Consider the following 21,675-nt stretch of genomic DNA (forward strand, 5'->3'; position numbering starts at 1 on the left):
ATTTTATAAACAAATCAGATTTAGACTAATTATTTTTCAAGTCCATTTGATTACCCAAGCCCAACCCAAAACTAAACCCTAAACCTATATTGGTATCTATATAAACTGAAAATGATTCAAAATCATTTCATCCGACAAAAGAAAGTGTTGCTTCTTCTCCTCTGATCTCCTCTAATTAGAGTTTTCTTCTCTCCCACCAGCTTGTCTTCTTCGTCCGATCAAAAGTCACTCCCCGCAACCAGCTCTTCAAAAACATCAGGTGTCCTTGTCTCCCCTATGGCAACGTCCGGCTTCTCATCTCTTCGACCGTCCGTTCAACAGTAACCAGCTCTTCAAAAACATCAGGTGTCCTTGTCTCCCCTATGGCAACGTCCGGCTTCTCATCTCTTCGACCGTCCGTTCAACAGTAACCAGCTCTTCAAAAACATCAGGTGTCCATGTCTAGATCCCCTATGGCAACGTCCGGTGTCCAAATTCACTACGGAAACGAACTGGCTCTTCAAAAACGTCCAGTTCCCCTACGGGAACGATGTTTTTCTCTCGTCTGTTCAACAAAACAGCGCAGTGGGTGGAAAATCGTTACCGAAAGTGGATAAATCCAAAAAGGAAATAATAGTACTACCAATTTACGATAAGCTTTTTTTTTTTTTTTTTAATATTTTGATCTACGTATCTACAACTTTATCTTGTGATTTACTAATTTGAAATGTTTTTCTTTCAATTTAGGTTTAAAAAAGGGGCAAGCAGTACGTATGCAATAATCCCTCCATCTCTCTATACGGGTAACTTTTTTTTTTCTAGATTATAAAAATAAGTTTATTTACATTTATATATATACTAGCATTTTGTACGCACGATGCGCGAAAATTTATGCCCAATATTAAAATATTTATAAGTAACAAAATTTAAAAAATTAGTTAAAATTATGTTTTGCAATTTCTTAAAGTGATGATACTTTTGAATTATCATATATTTGAATAATAATATAGTGATCAAAACAAAAAAATAAATTATATTTTTATATAATAATAATTTACAAATAATACTAAGCTAACACTCACATATATGATATATTGATATGGATACAGAAATAATATACATACATATTTTATATATATATATATATATATATATATATATATATATATATATATATATATATATATAATTTAACATTCATATAAATATTTAATTAAAATATAATTTATAATTAAATTAATTGTTATATGATAATTTTAATAAAATGATAATTAAAAATAGGAAAAAGATATGATAGATGTAGGTGTATGGTAAGATTGGTAGATATATTAAAAACTAACGGTGTTATAACGGTGTAACGGTGATTTTGTCCAATGCAAATGAATGTACAACAATTAAAGCAAAATGTATATATTTATTAGCATATAAAAAAGGGACAAAAATCAAGGACATAACTTGTATTGACACTTATTATGTTTTTAGATATATATATATATATATATATATATATATATATATATATATATATATATATATATATATATATATATATATATATATATATATATATATATATATATATATATATATATATATATATATATATATCGTGATATACATCCGTTAGTGTATATAAAACTGTTTATAATGTATTAAATCTTCTTCTTTTTTTTTTTTTTTTTGCTGATGATTTTACTTTTCAATAAATTAGTTTTCAAGTACTAAACAGTGTTTTTTTTTGGTGATAATACAATTTCTGAAGAGCTTTTTTTTTTGAATTATTTGAGTTTACCATGTTTTTTTTTTTTTTTATAAATATTGTTATTATCTTATAATAACAAAAAAAACATGCATAGGATGGACTAAAGGAACTGTATACAAATACCGAACTTGATGAAGAGAACTGAACACAGTACGATTTTAAAATTCCTTCTTAATTAAAGAAGGAACTGAACACAGTACGATTTTATATTTCTAAACAGTAACAAAATAAAAAAGAACATGCAGACTACGGACTGAATTGAACTACTCTCGCACATACAACTTGATGATGAACTAAACATAAAGTGGTTTTAAGATTTGGACTTAATTAGAGCAGGAACTGAGTACTATACACATCTATATTTCAATACAATAACTCAATAAAATAAATTATGCATATGGAAAATGATTGTATAATGTAGATTATTGGTGAATAAGTAATGTCTTGCAGTATGCATATTTGACCCTCTTTAATTTACTAAAATATTTAGCTGCATGTATGATATGTTTCAGTCATCAGCATTGATATAAGTTGTTTGTGTTATGTTTCATTCAATATGTTTTATGCCAAGAATAGACTATTATTAACTGATTACCTTCTTGTAGCTTTTGTTAGAGCTCATTTTAATATTTCATTGCAATGTGCAAATATAAGTGCTATGTATGTGTGTGTGTGTGTGTATTAACATACATAAATATATAAACTATTTGCTTTATTTAGTATATATATTTTCTTATTGGATTTTTAAAATCCTCTTGACATTGATTCTGTAGGACAGTGGTATTATGAGGAAATTCTAATCTTTTATTTATGTTGATATGTTGATTCTATTATATTATTTTTATGAACTTTTAAATATGTATTTATTTTATCAATAGTCAATATCTACTATTATGATCATACATTTCTTTTGATGATTTCAGGTCTTAATGGTATTGCAAAATAGGTTGTTTGGTATGTTGTTGAAATCCCTAAAAAATGGTTTCTAACAGTTGGCATTGCGAAACATACAGGTTGCATGGTATGCTATTGAAATCCCTAAAAAAGGGTTTCTAACATTTGGCATGGAGAAGCATACAGGTTGCTTATTGTGCTGTTGAAACCCCAAAAAAAAAGGGTTTTTAATAATAAACATGGAGAAACATACAGGTTGCTTGGTATGCTATTGAAACCCCTTAAAAAAGGTTTCTCACAGTTTGCAACAAAAAAAAAAACCTTTTCCTCTACTTGTCCCTCCTTTCCACAAAACAAATGACTACATTTATCCAAATCTCACCCCGTAGTATTAAAAATAGAGTAAGTTAAGCCTATATAATTAATTCAATTCTTCATGAGATAGAGTAGGGTTTAAAATTATAGAAAGGGAATTGTCACCTTTATTTCTTGAATAGCTTCATGAGATTGAGCGGCTACACCGTAAATGTGGGGTTTCACCATGCTGGGGGGGACCGTTGGAGGCTGGATGCTCAGGGCTGCTGATCTGTGAGGCCTGCAATGGAAGAGGATTCACCATGCTTGTCCTTTTACTAATGTTCTAGGATTACTCTTGATTTCTGGGAATGGAATGGTAAGCTTGTTGGACTATCCAAGATGATTCTGAAGCTCAGAAGCTGTTCTGATTCTGAGGCTTCTAGCTGCAGGAGTCCCCAAAGCTTGTAGTGGAGGGTGCTCCTGCCACGGCATAGATTCCACAATGGAAAATGACACATCATGCCTAGAAGAGTTTAATGGCATTTGATGAAGCAGTACTGATAAGCTGCTGTGAGGCTGGAAGGCTGGGATTAGGATCTGTTGATTTGTAAAGTGTATTTGGGGTGAAGGTCCACCAAGATTGGTGGTCCCATGTTGGACTGGACAGTTGCAGCCCCAATCTGTTTTGTTGAGGATTGGGGCTGCTTTGGGGTTGAGTGTAAGTTTGTGAGTTGATCTGACTAAACAGAAGCAACTCTGAAGTTTTTGGACTGCAACTCTTGCTACAGCATGTCAAAATATTGATAGTTGGACTAAACTGAAGTCTGCACTGATTCATAGCTGGGAATGGAATGGTAAGCTTGTTGGACTATCCAAGATGATTCTGAAGCTCAGAAGCTGTTCTGATTCTGAGGCTTCTAGCTGCAGGAGTCCCCAAAGCTTGTAGTGGAGGGTGCTCCTGCCACGGCGTAGATTCCACAATAGAAAATGACACATCATGCCTAGAAGAGTTTAATGGCATTTGATGAAGCAGTACTGATAAGCTGCTGTGAGGCTGGAAGGCTGGGATTAGGATCTGTTGATTTGTAAAGTGTATTTGGGGTGAAGGTCCACCAAGATTGGTGGTCCCATGTTGGACTGGACAGTTGCAGCCCCAATCTGTTTTGTTGAGGATTGGGGTTGCTTTGGGGTTGAGTGTAAGTTTGTGAGTTGATCTGACTAAACAGAAGCAACTCTGAAGTTTTTGGACTGCAACTCTTGCTACAGCATGTCAAAATATTGATAGTTGGACTAAACTGAAGTCTGCACTGATTCATAGCTGGGAATGCAAATAAACCTACAGCAGCTAGCTTACTGCCTGATTTGCTATGTTTCTAGAAAAGCAAAAAAGGGGATGAATGTGCTGCTCCTATGTGATTAAGGAATATTGTATGGCTCTGAAATCATACCAGAGGTTTCACCATGTATGGAATACGTTCTATTTATAGGTAGTTTCCCTCCAAAACTTAGTTTTAAAATTATGTAATCATTATTTTTTGGTTGTTTGCTTCTAGTATACGCAAGTTAGAAACCAATGGCTCTGAAATCATACCAGAGGTTTCACCATGTATGGAATACGTTCTATTTATAGGTAGTTTCCCTCCAAAACTTAGTTTTAAAATTATGTAATCATTATTTTTTGGTTGTTTGCTTCTAGTATACGCAAGTTAGAAACCAATGGCTCTGAAATCATACCAGAGGTTTCACCATGTATGGAATACGTTCTATTTATAGGTAGTTTCCCTCCAAAACTTAGTTTTAAAATTATGTAATCATTATTCTTTGGTTGTTTGCTTCTAGTATACGCAAGTTAGAAACCAATGTATCTGCTCTTGTACCTCTCAAACAGCTGTAATGTCATTTATTGCTTTCTTCTGCAATACGTAAGTTTGCTCCTGTACTCTTCAAATGGAAAATAGCTGTAATACAATGGAGTAATTAATTATTTTTGTCAGAGAACAAAGTAGAATATTTAAAAGATATAAAGATCAAATTTAAAAGGAAAAAAAAAATAAAAATGTTTGGGCGAGAAAATGGAGGCTTCTGATTGGCTGAAATTTAGTGGCTTTTATATATGTATAGATTATAGTTTATAATTAGGTACATTTTTTAATGAAGTTATGTGTATTCTACTATGTTATCCTGAACATTATTAATCTGAACAGATATTAATTTTGAATAGTTTATCTTTTTTTTTTTCTTGTTGTTTTGTTTCTCTATTTGAAGCTAGCATACCTAGACAAGGTGCAGGTTAGAGGAGGGATAGTCAGAAAGAGAATTCCCACAATCACTTCATGGACTTCAAGCGATTTGAGAGTAAGGGTCAAGGTTGAAAGAAACATAGGCGGCTTTGGAAGGGGGAAAGTTGTTGAATATATCCCAGTTGCACATCAGCCACCACCTCATGAACTGCCACAAGGTCAAGAAGTTGAAAAGGTCACCAAAGCATTGAAAAAAATGACCACGAGCATTATGGAGTTTTGTGAGGTCATGGCAGGGGTTGGGGCAAACACCTCTGTCGTTGACATTATAAAGAATGTATTCAGCAACTTATCCACCAATGCCAACCTCACACCAAGCCCGAATCCAACCCCACTAGAGAGCTTGCTACGAGATTACGATATATACAACCAGCCAAGTTTCTTGGATGCAGTTGCTGAACTTGAAGTGGCATTCCTGGCTACATTGAAGAACATGTCGACTGCTGACATACCTGCACCCACATTTGATCTGCTAACGCCAACTGGCCGTGATGCTACTACACCAAGCATTCCTGAAGAAGCCCCAACAAATGCAACTCCACCTGAAACAACACCACCTCCACACGAAGCAACATCTGAACCACAAGCAGCAACACTATCATCATCACCAACCACACCACCACCACAAACAATGGAAAAAAATACAACACCAGTTACCCCAATTCCAACACTCTTGGAGCAGTTGGTTGATGACATGGCTGATGGGTCAACCCAATCACTACCAGCCCCGGAACAACAAACTCCAGACCAAATTGAGTTTGATAGGTAAAACTCACTTATCACTTAACAGTATCCTTATGTATGTTTAATCTAGTAATTATGTACATTTATGGTTCAGTTTAATATCTCATCAATCATAAACCAAATGTGATTATGTATATTGCTTTCATATTTTTTGTGTATTCTACTATAATATTATGTACATTTTTATCCTTATTAATTATTTAATCATGCTATTATGCCTATTGCTTAAAATTTAAAACATGTTAATAATTACTTTTCTGTCTCTACAAAGCATCATGGCTAAATTTGAAGATGATGTTGAAGATGTCAATGTCCGGAAAAGGCCACAACGAAAATTAAAGAACCTCCCTCTAGCCTGTCAATTCCCGTACTGGACAAGCAACATTTCGAAGCTGAAGAATGTTTCAGCCTGGGAAAAACTGATCTCGGACTATGCATTCCTGCCACCAAATGAAGAGGAATACCCTTCTTAGTATGTATTTCTTCTATAACTTGTTATAATAAATGTTTTCAGTTGCTATACCTCATCATAAATAAAAGCTATTGTTAGGAATATATTGTAGAAGTTTTGATGAGCCAAATGTATTTTGTAGACCCTAATTTTATTTTATTTGAGTCAGTTCTGGTTCACCAAGTATAGTGCACCACTGCCATGAAGCCTAAATGAAGTCTACGAAAAAGCAGTTTGAAAGAAGAATAAATGAAAGCGGGATCATAGCTTAACAGATTTATGAAGCATCAAGTTACCACAGTTCGATTCTCATTAGAAGAAATTTTGGTGTAAAGATGAATTGCTATCGTGAAGTAGCAATATAAGGAGATGATGTCATCATGATAGTGATATCAGGTTATACTATCAGAATTATCGGGTGATGACGTCACGACTATCGGGTAATGACATCACGATGTGATAAAGCTAGTGGAGAACACGTGGGAGAGATAAGTCAAAAGAATTTAAGTCTTGGATTTTATCAATTGGATATCCAGGCGAGATGGAAGAAACCTTGCCAAGCAAAGCAAATGGTCCACAATTCAATTCCCACTTGAAGTGAATTTTATGAATTCATGATATTGGTTCACAATATGCAATGGAACGTGATATATGGTCCATGATACAAGGTGGAACATGATAGCTAGTTCATGATATGAAATAGAACATGATATATATGGTCCATAACACAAGGTGGAACATGATAGCTAGTTCATGATATGAAATGGAACATGATATATATATGGTCCATGATACAAGGTGGAACATGATATATAGTCCATGATACAAGGTGGAACATGATATATTATTGGGACATGACTTCATCAAAAGGAGCTATGACATCATGATAGAATTAGACAGAAACATTATTTTGAAGCTCTGTTTCTGCAGAAGAAGTCGAAGAAGAAGAAGAAGCTGATATACGAAGGAGATCTTTTTAATACTCAAGCAAGAATCAGCAGATAAATTATTTGATCAACTTGGCACATCAGATCAATAATTCAACAAAAGTCATGCCAGAGAAATTCAAATTTGGAGGTTACCCATTCCAAAGAAAAGCTTTGTCAGATTAAAGAGGAGCCACGACAAATTTATTTAAATCTTCTGACAGACAGCGAAATGATTTTTGCAGACCAAGTTGGCAAAATTAATTGATCAACTACAATTCAAAATGGACGATCGAGATCGAAAGTTGATCAACGGGCAAATAGCTTTCATCTGCTATAAATTGCCCAAGCAGACTTGAAGTGATTCACGAATCTAACAGAGATTCAGAAAACACTTGAACAACAAAGAAAATTATCCAATCAATCATCAAGTGGTATATTGAGCTATATAAGATAGAATTCAAGTCTGAGAGAAGAAATCTTTGTATTTCATTGTAAATCTTCTACTGAGTGTAGAAAAGGGGTAGAGTAACTAGGGAGAGTGAAAAACCCAGTTGGAGTGTAGCTTTGTGCGTAGCACTCGGTTGTAACGGGCAGAGTAACAAGGGGAGCTTGTGAAAAACCCGGTGAGAGCGTAGCTTTGTGCATAGTTCTCGTGGTGTAGGAGTACAGCTTGGTGCGAAGTACTCGGGAAAGCGGAGTAACAAGAGGAGCTTGCGAAAAACCTTGGTGGAGTGTAGCTTTGTGCGAAGCACTCGGAGAAGTGTCATTGGGCACTTATTCACTATTGTATCTGGGTGATCGAAGAATAGTGAATTTCCTCCTTGAAGTGAAAGGAGAAGAGTGGACTAAGAGGATTACACCACCTCTGAACCACTATAAATCTCTCTCTCTATTTACTTACTGCTCATATACATTTCGTGCATGCCTATATTATCTGTGAACTAACCCGTTACGGTTTATTGCGTATCTTTATCTGTCTGGGTTTGGTAGTTCCCTCGTTTGCATGCAAGTGAAATTTTATATACATCATCCTACATCTATACTAAGTGGCTCTAACGTGATGCATGTATAAAATCTCTATTTGAGCACAACACAATTTAAAGCATAACACTTTGCCGTTATAATTCCGTTGTGCACACTCTAAGTTGTTATACTTGTTTATGCTTGTTACTTAGAGTTGAAGTTACAAAGTGTTGTTTGCAGAAGGAGTTTGAAAAAGTTAGAGAAGTCTATTCACCCCCCCCCCCCCCTCTAGACTTCTCACCACCCTTTTGGGACCAACAAGTGGTATCAGAGCGGTTGTCTATTTGAGTCATTTCTTGACTGCTAGACAGACTCTTGAAAACTTCAAAATGAAGAGAGATATGGTTCTTGCTCAAAATTTGCTTTTCTCACTTGATAAATTTGATGATTGGAAAATACGTATGCAGGTGCACTTATCTGCTTTAAAAGATGAAATGTGGGAAGTCATCACAAATGGCCCTATCCAAATTATGGAAGCTAATACCGCTACCCCACGTGATCCAAATGCTCCACGATATATTCCAAAGCCAAAAATGGAGTGGACAAAGGAAGATAGAGGACGAAATAACTTGGACAATATTGCCAAGGACATTTTGTTCAAAACCGTCGATGACACCATATTCCCAAAAATTCGAAAGTGCACCACGGCAAAAGAAATATGGGATACGCTCATAAGCATCGGTGAAGGCGACGAACAAGAAAAAGACAACAAACTAACCATCGCCATGAAAAGGTTCGAAGATTTCAGAATGCTATCGAACGAAAGCATCACCGACATGGAAGCTCGATTGATCAAAATACTTGGAGAAATCACGGATCTGGGAAAGACCATTACCCAGAAGGAAATATCGCTCAAAGTGTTACGCGGACTACTTACAAATTGGGATATGAAGGTGACCGCAATGCGAGATCATAGAGATCTAAGGACATTATCAACGGATAAACTCTTTAGTGATCTAAAGGCGTATGAGTTTGAGATGAAGACACGAAATGAAGAAGAACGTGATGAACGAACATCCGCACTGATGGCCGAACAACCTTCCTCATCAAGGTCAGTCGTAAATAATGATTTTTTATCTGACGAACAATTTTCTCTATTTGTTAGAAAATTCAGGAAGTTCATGCGAAAGAACAAAGGATCACCACAAGGAAATTCTTTTCGGGAGAATAGAAGATCAAGAAGAGAATCTACGGAAGAAAACACAAGTGTGTGTTACAATTGTAGAAAGCCTGGACATTTTATGGCTGAATGTCCACATCCCAAGGTGAACAAAAATTCGAATACTTCTAACTCTCCACAGGTTGAGTACAAGTCGAAAGAGAAGAAATTCAAAAAGGACAAACGGAAGGCACTAATAAGCGATCCGTTAGAAGCAAGTGAATCCGAAGAATCATCTAGTGACGAGAGTGATTCATCTCAAGAAGATACGGCGCTATTATGTCTAGTGGGCAAAACATCCGAACATGAGGAATGCTATATGGCGCGCGAAACCGACGAAGAGGTATCTTCTAGTTCATTTAGCTCGTTTAGTTCCGTTGACACCTCTTTCGAGACTCAAAAATCTTTCAAAGTCTTATGGAAGATTGTCAAAAAGTCATGGCCACTCATACTCAAATCAAAGAGCGCAATAATACGTTAATTCTTGAAAAGGAAGAAATGTCACAAAAATTGCAGAATGCTCTAAATGAAATGAGTAATTTGAAAGCCGAAAATGTTCGACTTCAAGAAGAGTGCAAAGCTAGAGAGGTTAGAGAACATAACCTTCGGGAAGTAATCGCATAATTTACGCATTCATCCAAAATAATGGATAAAATGGTGAACATGCAAAAACCCGCTGGAGATAAAGCCGGACTAGGCTACGATCCATCATGTTTTAAAACCCCTCAAAAGTTGACTAATTCTACTACTACTTTAATTAATAAAGTTCCAGTGGTAAAATTTGTGAAAAGTCAACATAGCACAATGAGACAAGGAGTTGGAAACAAAATTAATGCCCAGAAAATTGTTGCAAGGCCGAATCAACACAATGATATCTTGGCAAGACAACAAAATTTTAAAAGGCAAAAATTTGTATCTCAAAGGAGAACCAACGAGTCTAGTGCAATAAAACCTCATAGGAATATGGGAAGAATTCCGAGAATTGGGGCTGGGAGATTATATCCCTCAGAAGAAGATTGGTCGCTTGCAATCAAACCATGGACCAAGTCCAGATTTGCTCTATTTCATAGAATCAAGCAACTATCAGCTTCCCAACCCGCACCGAATCATTATTCGAAAGTGCGTTACGATTATAAAGTTTTTAATGGTTACAAATCACCTACTCTTGGATCAGTGGGATCTAGGTGGATTTGGATGCCAAAAATTACTAACATAGAAGGACCCAAACAAGTATGGGTACCTAAAACAAATTAATCTTTTTTGCAGGAAATTTGGCATTTCGATAGTGGTTGCTCTCGACACATGACCGGCAATAAAGCTAGTCTAGTTGAGTTCAAAAGTATCGAAGGACCAAAATTAGTTTTCGGTGGAAACGATCGATATGGAATGACAAAAGGAACCGGCGCAATTGTAAAAAATGGTCTACGAATTGAAGATGTTTCATTTGTCGAAGGATTAAAATTCAATTTGTTCAGTACAAGCCAATTTTGCGACAAAGGATATCTCGTAGAATTCTACAAGGGCAAATGTCAAGTCAAATACGAATCCACGAAAGAAGTCGTACTAGCCGGATCAAGAAAGAAAAACATGTATGTTGTAGATTGGAGTACAACAAAAGATTCTGTATGCTTGATGGCAAATAATTCGAATGAAGCTAGTTGGGAATGGCACAGAAGGCTAAATCATTTGAATTTCAAAACCATCAACAAGCTTGCCAAAAAGAAGTTAGTCAAAGGACTACCCAATATTGTGTTCAAGAAAGATCAAATATGTGACGCATGCCAAAAAGGAAAACAAATCAAAGCATCATTCAAATCCAAAGCTCAAGAGTCAACATCAAGACCCTTAAGTCTACTGCACATGGATTTATTTGGTCCAGTAGACCCAGTAAGTATAAGTGGTAAGAAATACACTTTGGTTGTTGTTGATGATTTTTCTAGGTACACATGGACAATATTCATCAAGAAAAAGGATGAAGTCTTATCAAAGTTGCCAGAGCTATTAAAGCTGCTACAAGTCGAAAAAGATATGAAGATTGCAACAATTCGAACTGATCGGGGAACAGAGTTCGTAAACGGAGTAATTCAATCTTACTGCAACTCACAAGGAATTTTACATCAATTATTTGCCGCACGAACGCCGCAACAAAATGGTGTAGCTGAAAGAAGAAATCGAACACTGAAGGAAGCCGCACGAGTCATGATATCAGCCGCCGGACTACCAAAGAGATTTTGGGCAGAAGCAATCAATACGGCGTGCTATACTCAAAATCGAAGTCTAATCCACAAGTCTTATAACAAAACACCATATGAATTATGGAAAGGGAGAAAACCCAATCTCACCTACTTTCATACATTTGGTTGTAAATGTTTTGTACTTGTTAATGGAAAGTCCCAATTAAAGACTTTTGACGAGCGGGCAAACGAAGGAACATTCTTAGGATATTCATCCACTAGCAAGGCATATAGAATATTCAACAAATCAACCATGGTGGTAGAAGAATCGATTCACGTTGTGTTTGATAAAAATCACGACAAAAATGGCAAAGAAGGTGAAGGTAATCGTGATTCAATTATTTCTAACGATATGTTGGAAGATAATGTGTTGCAGGAAGTAGAAGAATCAAGTGATATGGGTACTCACCAAATTGAGGCAATATCCAATGTGATACCCGAAATATCACGCACACCTACAACCGAAATTGCATCCAGAATTCAAGAAGAAGGAACTCCAGTAGATGAACCCGAAGATGCACCCGTCAACAATTCACAACAACTGGAATCACAACAAGTATCCCAACAAGAAGGAAACTCTGAGAATCCAACAAGTTTCCAACCAAATCGAAAATGGCTAAGAAGTCACACACATGACTTAGTCATTGGAAATCCAAGTGACGAAGTAAAGACGCGATCATCTACTAGGAACCAACAACAAGATGCAATGTTCTCATGCTTTCTATCACAACTGGAGCCAAAGGAAATTGACGAAGCTTTAGCCGATCCAAGTTGGATAGATGCCATGCAGGAGGAATTAGATCAATTCAAGCGCAACGACGTATGGAAACTTGTTCCAAGACCAACGCACCAAAATGTAATCGGCACCAAATGGGTATTTAGGAACAAAGCGAACGAAGATGGCGTCATTGTTAGGAATAAAGCAAGATTAGTCGCAAAGGGGTATTCACAAGAAGAAGGCATTGATTTTGATGAGACATTCGCCCCTGTCGCACGACTCGAAGCAATCCGGATATTCCTAGCATACGCAGCGCACAAGAATTTCATCGTATATCAAATGGACGTAAAGAGCGCATTTCTTAATGGCTTACTTGAAGAAGAAGTTTACGTCGAACAACCACCCGGTTTTGAGGTAAAAGACGTTGGTGATCAAATCTACAAATTAAAGAAGGCATTGTATGGGTTAAAACAAGCTCCGCGAGATTGGTACGACACCTTGTCAATGTTCTTAATTAGTTGTGGATTCACCAAAGGTCTAGTCGATAAAACCCACTTTAGAATTCAAGAAAATAATCACATTTTATTAGTACAAATTTATGTTGATGATATTATCTTTGGAAGTACTGATAAATCTTTATGTGAGAAATTTTCTAAGCTTACGCAGAACAGGTTCGAGATGAGTATGATGGGAGAATTAAATTACTTTTTGGGACTGCAAGTCAAGCAACTTGAAGAAGGAATTTTCATAAATCAAGCCAAGTATACAAGAGATCTTATCAAGAAGTTTGACATAGATGGAAAATCCTCAGTCAAAATTCCCATGAGTACATCTCAAAAATTGGATAAAGATGATGAAGGAAAAGACGTCGACCAAACGATATATCGAGGGATGATTGGATCGTTACTATACTTAACCGCAAGCAGACCAGACATATCCTACTCGGTTGGCGTATGTGCAAGATTCCAATCAAAGCCCAAAGAAAGTCATCTGATTGCAACCAAGAAGATAATTCGATATCTCAAAGGAACAATCAATGTGGGATTATGGTATCCCAAAGAAGGAGATTTTACACTAACTGGTTATTTAGATGCAGATTTTGCAGGGTGTAAAATAGACCGAAAAAGTACCTCAGGGACATGCCAGTTCATAGGGGGAAGATTGGTCTCTTGGTTCCGCAAGAAACAAAACTCCATAGCTACGAGCACTGCCGAGGCCGAATATATTGCAGCTGGGAGTTGTTGTGCACAAATTTTGTGGATGAAGCAACAATTGTTGGATTATGGGATTAAATGCGAAAATGTTAGTATTTTATGTGATAATACTAGCGCAATTGCAATAACCCAAAATCCTGTGCTCCACTCGCGAACCAAACACATCGACATCCGACATCACTTCATACGAGACCACGTCGAGAAGAAAGATTTGAAGATCGATCATGTTCCCACAGAAAATCAAATTGCCGACATTCTCACAAAACCGTTGTGTGAATCTCGTTTTGCAACTCTAAGGCATGAAATGGGAATGATCGAAATGAGCTAAGTATTTCGAAACCTTTAAATTCGAAAAATTTGTGTACGTGATTTGCATGAAATTGCATGAAACTTGTTACCTGTGTGTTCAACATGATTTAATTTAATTAATGTGTTACAATTTATTTGTGTACATGTTAGTAATTTTATCTTACGAACTTAGGTACGTAGAAATTGGTTATTTGTCTTTAATTGCTAAAAGGGATATAAAAGTTAGGGGGAATGCATCATGATAGTAAGGGATTATATGACTTAGGGGGAATGATCTGATGATAAGCTATGCTAAAAAGTTAATAACAGTGCATGCAAATTGAGTTGTCAGTCTGAATGGTCATCAACTTTAATTTTAATTTTCACCTGCTTAAGTCAAATTGATGTGATTCTTTTTAAAATTAAATGTATCTAGCATCATTTTTGATCTTATCTGTTTAAATTGATTTTATTGGACGATCAATTTTAATTCTCAGATTTATCAGATGTCGAAATTAAATTGTTAGCATGAAAAGATTTATTGCTCTAACAATTTTGTGTCGAAGAAATTTTTGCTCCATGAACATCTACAGGTGGCAGCGAATTAAAGCTTAATTTTTGGCGCTATGTACCCACAAATGGAGTATTAAAATCTGAGTTGGCAAATTTAAATCAGTGAAAGTTCGAAGTTGCCCTCAATTGTTCTACAATCTCTTTCTATCCACTAAAGGGCAAGATGGTAATTTTGCTAGGCATTTATTTTGCCTCCAAGAAACAAAGAAGAAAGAAGTTCATCTTCTTCTTCCTCCCTCTCTCACCGCCGGCGCATGCAAGAAGAAGAAGCAAAACTTGAAAATCTCTCAATTCAATCAAACCCATCCCAAATTTCCCACAAAAATCCATTCTACACCCAAATACCCATTACCCACCCTCACCATTGTCCTTGAAACCTCTCACAACCAAAAACCCATTTCCTTCTACCCATTTTTTTCGGACTGCCGAAACCCCTACCCGAAACCCATCTCAAAATTCCCTAATTTTTTGTTCTATCAAGATGGAAGGAGCTCAAAACCCAATTGGAGCAGAAGGATCGAGGAAACTCACTCGGGTAATTCGAGGGATGATCATGGACCTTGAGGACTACAACAAGTTCATCCAAAACCAAGACTTGGGGGTAAAAATCTTAACCTCTCTTGAAAGTAGTGGGTTATTGAAATTTTGCTCTTTCAAGTATGATGGTTTATATTTGAATGAAGTAGTAGAATTTTATAGACACGCATTTGTCGAACATGGTGTTATAAATTCTACTGTTGGAGGTGTTGTGATAAAAATTGAGTTAGATGATGTGAGAACTCATTTTGGATTGGAGGAAAAATTGTTGAAAGTGGAAGATCACGGCTTTGATTTAAATGATTTTTGGAGTGAAATTAGACACGAAACCGCACAAGTCGAGACGTGTACTAATGGCTTTAAGGTTATGTTGTAGCATGAATATGGAATGCTACTTGATATAGTGCATAAAACTATTGAGTGCAAATATTCTAGTAGGAATTATTTTACTAAGAAAAATTTGCCTTTGATGCATGCCATTGTGAATGTTGTTGCCGTAGATTGGGGACGGTTTATATATGGCCGAATAGTTGATCAAATTAGGCTAGCAAAACCATTGGTGAATGGATGGTTTCCTAATGACATTGGCTACGGTTTTGTTGTTGGGGAGTTGTTGAAGTTGAAAGGTGTTGCCCTATCCAAGCCAAAACCAATACAAAACCAAAATTACCTTTTCCGAACCCCAATTCCAGTTGATCCTTCCCTAGCCAATATTCGAAAACGAAAACCGGCAAATGCATCAACCCATTCCTTAGCCAAAAAGCCTCCTTCTAACCGAGCTACTAGTCACGGGGAATCTAATACTCATGGAAGGGGTAGTGATGATGCTTGTAGCCATCAATTTGTTACCATACCCATACCCGTAACCCACACCCCAAACCCGAATGAAGAAGTGGTTTTACCAAGTAAAGTTGGGAGTATAGATGACATTCCAACTTATGGGGCAAGTAGTGAGTTGATGAAAGAGTATGAACGTGTGAAAGTTTGGAGAAATTGGAGGTTAAGTGATCATAATTCGGTTGCTACAACGATAGGACCGGATACTCTAGAATTGGAGAAGTTTGCTTTACAATGGATTGGAACAAGAAATCTTGCTACCGCAACTAGGCTTTCGGTGATTAATGAGTGCTTTATTAAGAAAGTTGCTATTAGTCGGGGCAAGAAAGTGGCTCAAGAAGATCCCGAAGATGCCGTTGAGACAATAGATGGATTTGCTCGTGATGATATTGCCCAAGCATTGGTCATTTCTAGAGAAGAAGTGCACGGCACACATGGGGAAGCATCACACTTGAAGGGGACCGAAGGAGGAGGATTGCAAGAATTAGACCCATTTCCTTCGAATATTGGGGATGACAACCTTAGTTTTGATGCTATTCCACCCCCCACGGCTACGGATGTGACGAATTCGGTGAATGAAAACTTGGAAGCAAATGTTGATGATGAAAGCCGAATGGAGGAACAAGAAAATGTGCTACAAATTGAAGTGTCACCTTTGCCACTAAGCCGTGCCGAACCGATTCCTATTGCCACTACCGAACCACTCATTCCTACAATTGACGAGCCCTTGTGTCTTGAGGATGCACCATACGTGGAACCACCGGAATCATCCATGCCGAGACAACCACAAGAAGAGTCACACAAGGAGGTACATTCTTCATCCATTAATATTGATACTTTGAAAGAAAATATTATTGGGGATGTACGAAAGGAAATTCAAAAATTGAGAGGAGATGTCCTTCAAGAGTTTGAGAAAGTCCAAAATCAATTTGGTAATGTTGATACCAAATTAGATGACTTTCATAAGGAAGCTTATGAAAGGGCCGAATCCTTATTACTCAGACAAGGATCAATCCAAGGTGATATGGCCACAATGTCCACCAAGCAAGAAGAACAAAATAGGGAAGTCTTGAAGATGTTCCTTGACTTAGGGAAGAAAGGAACGGAAAATGAATCGAGGCTACGATTAGTGGAGACTCAATTGAAGGCTCTACTACATCAAGTTGGCGTGAACAATGATCTTTTAATTGGATTCCAAAAGAGCCAAGACAAAGCTTCGGCGAGTTTCCAACATTATGTGGATGTTGCCGAAAAGGGGGAAAGAGCTAGAGGAGCTCCAAGTCATTTGGTGAACCATTTGATTGGACCGTCATCACAACGGCCACTAGTTGAACTTGTTCGACCTCCAGGAGCACCGAGAGGAGTCACACCCACACCGAGAACTCAAGGCCGAGGAAAAAGGAGAATAATGGATTATTTGATGACCCCTCAAAGCATGGATTTTCCTAGCCAACAAGGATGCCAAAGATCAACACCTTCAAGATCAATTTATGAAGAAAACAAGTTGAAGCTTATACGAGAATTGGAAACATTCTTTGGGCACACAAGCAACGAAATGGTGGATGGAAGATCATTTGAAGAATGCGTTGCTTGGTACCAAGCCGGAGTGTTACGGGGTGACAATGTTCAAGAAGCTTATGGAAATTATGTTACCGAGCAAGTCACCGCACCATACCAACTCGAAGGAAAGAAACGAGACTTCAAGGAATTAAGGGCACACGTGAATGCCTTAATTGGCAAGAGGTAAAATTTTGAAGCCTCAATTTTTGGTGTGCATAATAGCTAGCTTGTTCGAATTATGCTTTTTGGAACATTATATAAATTGCTAGCATTTGGTTTATTTCTTTACTTTGTCTAGTATGTTAATTGCTTTAAAGTCTCAAGATTTTAAATTGGACTTAGTAATTGCATGTGAGGCGTATAATTGAGAAAATAAAATTGAAAGGGGGAAGAAAAATTAAAAGATAAAATTCAATACGCAACCCCGCGTTATAGTCTCAATATACGTTTAGGACCGTCCAAAATTAAAATCTCTAGGTCTTAAATGTGTTAAACCCGTCAAATGGCTAGTCGCAATAAAATTAGACAAAAAGATTATTTTTCAAAAATTTGACATAGCCAAATGACTTGGGTATAAGTTTCGGCATCATCAAAAAGGGGGAAATTGTTAGGAATATATTGTAGAAGTTTTGATGAGCCAAATGTATTTTGTAGACTCCAATTTTATTTTATTTGAGTCAGTTCTGGTTCACCAAGTATAGTGCACCACTGCCATGAAGCCTAAATGAAGTCTACGAAAAAGCAGTTTGAAAGAAGAATAAATGAAAGCGGGATCATAGCTTAACAGATTTATGAAGCATCAAGTTACCAAAGGTTGAGATGGACGAGATGGTAGAAGACTTGTTGAAGCATGCCTAATGCGAGATGATCCATAGTTCGATTCTCATTTAAAGAACAATTTTTATTGAAAACACGTGGGAGAGATAAGTCAAAACAATTTAAGTCTTGGATTTTATCAATTGGATATCCAGGCGAGATGGAAGAAACCTTGCCAAGCAAAGCAAATGGTCCACAATTCAATTCCCACTTGAAGTGAATTTTATGAATTCATGATATTGGTTCACAATATGCAATGGAACGTGATATATGGTCCATGATACAAGGTGGAACATGATAGCTAGTTCATGATATGAAATAGAACATGATATATATGGTCCATAACACAAGGTGGAACATGATAGCTAGTTCATGATATGAAATGGAACATGATATATATATGGTCCATGATACAAGGTGGAACATGATATATAGTCCATGATACAAGGTGGAACATGATATATTATTGGGACATGACTTCATCAAAAGGAGCTATGACATCATGATAGAATTAGACAGAAACATTATTTTGAAGCTCTGTTTCTGCAGAAGAAGTCGAAGAAGAAGAAGAAGCTGATATACGAAGGAGATCTTTTTAATACTCAAGCAAGAATCAGCAGATAAATTATTTGATCAACTTGGCACATCAGATCAATAATTCAACAAAAGTCATGCCAGAGAAATTCAAATTTGGAGGTTACCCATTCCAAAGAAAAGCTTTGTCAGATTAAAGAGGAGCCACGGCAAATTTATTTAAATCTTCTGACAGACAGCGAAATGATTTTTGCAGACCAAGTTGGCAAAATTAATTGATCAACTACAATTCAAAATGGACGATCGAGATCGAAAGTTGATCAACGGGCAAATAGCTTTCATCTGCTATAAATTGCCCAAGCAGACTTGAAGTGATTCACGAATCTAACAGAGATTCAGAAAACACTTGAACAACAAAGAAAATTATCCAATCAATCATCAAGTGGTATATTGAGCTATATAAGATAGAATTCAAGTCTGAGAGAAGAAATCTTTGTATTTCATTGTAAATCTTCTACTGAGTGTAGAAAAGGGGTAGAGTAACTAGGGAGAGTGAAAAACCCAGTTGGAGTGTAGCTTTGTGCGTAGCACTCGGTTGTAACGGGCAGAGTAACAAGGGGAGCTTGTGAAAAACCCGGTGAGAGCGTAGCTTTGTGCATAGTTCTCGTGGTGTAGGAGTACAGCTTGGTGCGAAGTACTCGGGAAAGCGGAGTAACAAGAGGAGCTTGCGAAAAACCTTGGTGGAGTGTAGCTTTGTGCGAAGCACTCGGAGAAGTGTCATTGGGCACTTATTCACTATTGTATCTGGGTGATCGAAGAATAGTGAATTTCCTCCTTGAAGTGAAAGGAGAAGAGTGGACTAAGAGGATTACACCACCTCTGAACCACTATAAATCTCTCTCTCTATTTACTTACTGCTCATATATATTTCGTGCATGCCTATATTATCTGTGAACTAACCCGTTACGGTTTATTGCGTATCTTTATCTGTCTGGGTTTGGTAGTTCCCTCGTTTGCATGCAAGTGAAATTTTATATACATCATCCTACATCTATACTAAGTGGCTCTAACGTGATGCATGTATAAAATCTCTATTTGAGCACAACACAATTTAAAGCATAACACTTTGCCGTTATAATTCCGTTGTGCACACTCTAAGTTGTTATACTTGTTTATGCTTGTTACTTAGAGTTGAAGTTACAAAGTGTTGTTTGCAGAAGGAGTTTGAAAAAGTTAGAGAAGTCTATTAACCCCCCCCCCCCCCACCCCCTCTAGACTTCTCACCACCCTTTCGGGACCAACAGCTATTCTTAAACAAAAAATTATGTGTATCCTGGTTATACGCTATGTGTATTACTTCATAACATTATGTACATTATACATTTACATTATGGGGCAACAGTAGATTATTTTAAATTGTGAACTTCAATTCCATACCTGTGCATTATTTTAAGATTTCAAAACGTAATATCAACTTGTTTTGTTTATTTCCAGTAAAATGTTGTTTTCTGCCCATGATCTGTTTGCAACAAGAGAGACCTTGCAACACTGGCAAGTGGGCAACTAGCTACCAATATCCTTCAGATTTGGGCACACAGATTGACCGTGATTGATATTAAAAGAGGAATCGATCAACCAAAGAGGATCTTCTTCTCAGAGGCTGCTTACGTAAGTACACGTCTTGAACTAAGCATTTTTTAAATAATGTACTATATGACACCCAACCTCTTCTTTACAAATGACGCTTGAAAAGGTTGAAATAAAAGCTAGGAATATGAATGTTGGTGACTTCTGTACAAATATTGACTACCAGTTGAGGGGGATTGCTATTGATATAACTGATGCAAGTCTTGTAAGTAATATATATATATATATATATATATATATATATATATATATATATATATATATATATATATATATATATTACTTACAAGACTTGCATCAGTTATATCAATAGCAATCCCCCTCATATATATATATATATATATATATATATATATATATATATATATATATATATATATACCTTATTATATGAATTCTAAGATTATTGAATTTACGTCTGTATTTGACACAATTTGTTAAATCCCTTTTGATTATTCATTTCAGGTTTTCTTTACAATCTTGAGGCATAATCACTACAACTTAATGTGCTTTAACATCCCCAAATCAAAACTTCAGATCATTGACAACAAACTATTGCCTGAAGGAATACGAAGTAAAAACAGATATGAGAACTGCCCAACCAAATTGGCAAGATATACTAATACTCATATTTAATATCTATAGCCTATAGTTAAATATCTACATTACTCAAATTAATTAAACACTACAATTACTATATTGTGCAGAAAACAGCTTTCTACAAGTACCTCCAATCAAAGAAAAACTCCCTTGCTAGGAAAGTAAAGAATATTCAAGTGGAGTGCATTCAAATGCCATGGCAGGATGAAGAGAACACAACAGATTGTGGCGTGTATTGCATGCGCCACATGGAAACTTACAAAGGGACGGAAGTAGACAAGTGGGACACTGGTTTCACCGGGGGTGGGGGTGGGGGGGGGGGGGGGGAGGGATAATGATGTAAGTAATAGTCAACTTTGTTCTACATTATACATATTATCTCTTGTTTCTTCTAATTTTAAAATCTATTTTTTATTTATTGTAGGTTGCTTTCATTGCGTCACTTAGAGCCAAATATGCAGCAAACATACTCATGTGGAAGAACAATCAATACATGGAAACAGTCATGCAGTCAGCAAGGGACATCTACAAGAAATAGAAATGAAACTATTAACAAGAATCTGTATTAAGCAATTCTGC

The 21,675-nt window shown here is 36.5% G+C and overlaps 1 long non-coding RNA gene across 1 annotated transcript; it reads left to right on the forward strand.

Moving 5' to 3' along the window:
• The first annotated feature begins 639 nt into the window (after positions 1 to 639).
• Positions 640 to 4,104, forward strand: LOC109184343. The gene is made up of 3 exons (XR_002054745.1): positions 640 to 782; positions 2,665 to 2,673; positions 2,755 to 4,104. It is a non-coding gene; the product is annotated as an uncharacterized LOC109184343 (long non-coding RNA).
• The last annotated feature ends 17,571 nt before the right edge of the window (positions 4,105 to 21,675 follow it).

The sequence above is a fragment of the Ipomoea nil genome, unplaced genomic scaffold (genome assembly GCF_001879475.1).
Source record: "Ipomoea nil cultivar Tokyo-kokei standard unplaced genomic scaffold, Asagao_1.1 scaffold1259, whole genome shotgun sequence".
NCBI classification, from domain to species: Eukaryota; Viridiplantae; Streptophyta; class Magnoliopsida; order Solanales; family Convolvulaceae; genus Ipomoea; species Ipomoea nil.